Genomic DNA, 2,770 nt, shown 5'->3' on the forward strand with positions numbered 1-2,770 from the left:
TTTTTTTTTTTTTAACTGCTTCTTCCTGAATAGATTGACAAAAGCTTTTTTTTGGTCATCTACAGACATTCCAGCTTCCTCATATAAGCATTTTGCTGATCCTGGTTTTCCTCTGTAATTCTTTTTTCCTTAGGAAATGTAAATCTGCTGCAGCATCTGTTAGCCATCCTTGTTTATTAATAATTAGGTATGAATGTAATTATAAATTCTTTAATAATTTACCTTTACCACCTCTGAGAGGCCCATAACTGATCTGTTGTTTAAACATTTCAGATCTTTGTCTTACATTATTTTCATATATCATTCTCAACGTGTTGACCACATTGTTGATTCAAGCAAAATCTCATCCTCACCTCTTGCCAGGAATTTATCTCTGAATGTGTTATCTCTTCTAATTGGACATTTGGGAGAGAACAGATTGCTGGAAGCTCTAGCCCTATGGCTCCTTAATTCATAGCTGCTTGGCCCTTGACTAAATTAAAGCTGCATGGAGCTGCCTGATTTAAGAACTCAGAGTATTAAGAGCAGCAAAGGATGAGATACGGCAGAGCTGTGTTCTGCTATGCTGTTTATACACTCTATTTTGATCAGGCTCCAAACACTAACATTCGCTTTTCTCTTTGGCTACTTTTGCCAAATTAATGCTACTGAAGGAACCCTGAGCACAGAGGGATCTCCATCCATTTAGGGGCTATTTTGACTGACTGTGTAGTGGAAAATGGGATTAGCAGACCAGAAATCTAGTCCTCTTCAGGAGGTGAACAGATGTGCTCTTCCAGCTTCAGCTGTGCTGGTGGAAGATAGTAGTAACCGCAGCCTGTCTCTGGGTGTTTATCGGGAATCCCAAATCCCTTCGATTCTGCTAGTAGTGCTGCTCATACAAGCTTCCTCTAACCTATTTTTTTCAAAACGCACTAGATTAGCAAAGACTTACTGTTTATCTAAACTAACCTGGCCTCTTTGGATTGAAATAAGTTGGGGAGTACCCACACGACCCACTCCGGCAGCAGATCAGTAATGGGCAGCAAAGAGCAAGGGGCAGAAATCTGTCTCCCTGACATAGCTGCTGCAAGATAAATGCCTGGCTAGACCCCAAATTCTGCTAGATACACGTTTTATCTCCTTCCTATCACCATGACGATTCCAGTTCCATTTACTCTTCTAATTTCTGCACTTCAGACTATTTTGCTTTTGACAGCAGCATTTTGTTTATTTCAAAAGCTTTCATTCTCCTAAGGGCTGTGTCGAGTAATGATCTGGTGAGCAAAAAAAACAGAGGGGCTTATAACCACACACTTATGCTCACCTTGTTTGTTTCCATTTAATAAAATTCTATTATTTAGTACCTCTAAATTCTTCTGTGAAAAATTACAAGAATCTGCCATGCCACACTACTTTGTATTCTGCACCACATAAAAAAAATGAAATACTTGCTCAGAAAAATATATCAAGAAAGACTGTGTCTGGCCCATGGTGCTTCTGGCTCAAATGAAAGAAAACACAGATGTAGTGGACACATTGCAGAAGGGATCTTCTGCTGGAACAAAAAGATACCAAAAAGCCCTGTGTTACCTTACACGGGCTGGAGATCTGCTGTCTCCATATCAGCAGATAAAGTTGTTTTTTTCTTTTTTTGGCATTTTTGCATTGCAGACCGGTAATGACAGCAGTCAGCATTTTGGGTTCAGATTGGTTTACGTGTCAAGCTAAAAGATATTTTTTCCCATAATTGACAAAGTATTAGAATATTCTTAATTTTCAATTTTTCCTTTTTTGACAAGAAATTAAAAAGTAATCATCAACATTTTTGCTGTTTTGAAGCTGATTTTTTTCAGATTGGGGAATTTCAGGAAAAAACAAATCAAAAAGAAAATGGAAAAGCTATCAGATTTTTGAAGTGCTTCAAAGATTTCAGAAAAAATGTAGATTTCATGGTCTGTAGCTTTTCAGAGAGAAATCAGAAAGAGAATGAAAATATTGCAGTGGAAGAGGGAGCCGGGTCCAGATGCATATGACAGCCTTAAAAGAGTCAAGGAAATTGAGGGCAGCTGAAGAGAAAGGTGCAGTGGGATTTATTGGCATCAAAAAAGTCACAGGCTAAGGGAATTTTGGCCTGACTACTATTTACTGTGTGTTTAATCACAGAGGCCTTGGAGGGAGCCAAATCTGTCTGGAAAAGGCAGAGCTGAAAAAGTAATGCTTTTTTATGTTTTAATGGGTGAGAAGCTAGACAAGGGGAGGGCGAGCTGGAAAATCAAACCAGATTTTGGAGGGGGGAGTGAAGCAGAAGAGCCCAAAATGCATTTGATCAACATGTTAATGCTGAACATTTGACAGTGACGCATCTCTTTCTCTAGGGACCCCTCTGCCCTGTGTACGTGCGTTTGCCTGAAAAACGCTGCTGGGGAGTGACTGAAACCCTGAAATCTACAGCAGGCAGAGACGCATTGATTGGGCCCCTTTTTCTGCCCCCCTTCTTTTTCCTTTCCTGCCCCCCTTCTTTTTCCTTTCCTGCCCCCCTTCTTTTTCCTTTCCTGCCCCGCTTCTTTTTCCTTTCCGCCCTCCCCATTTTTCCTTTCCGCCCCCCCCCCCCCCCCCCCCATTTTTCCTTTCCCGGCCCCCCCCATTTTTCCTTTCCCGGCCCCCCCCATTTTTGCTTTCCCGCCCCCCTTCTTTTTGCCTTTCCCGCCCCCCCCCTTTTCCTTTCCGCTGCCCTTCGCGGGGGAGCGGGGCGGTGCCGGGGGCGGTGCTGGGCGCTGCGGGGCCGGGC

The sequence above is a fragment of the Falco punctatus genome (genome assembly GCF_963210335.1).
Source record: "Falco punctatus genome assembly, chromosome: 13".
NCBI classification, from domain to species: Eukaryota; Metazoa; Chordata; class Aves; order Falconiformes; family Falconidae; genus Falco; species Falco punctatus.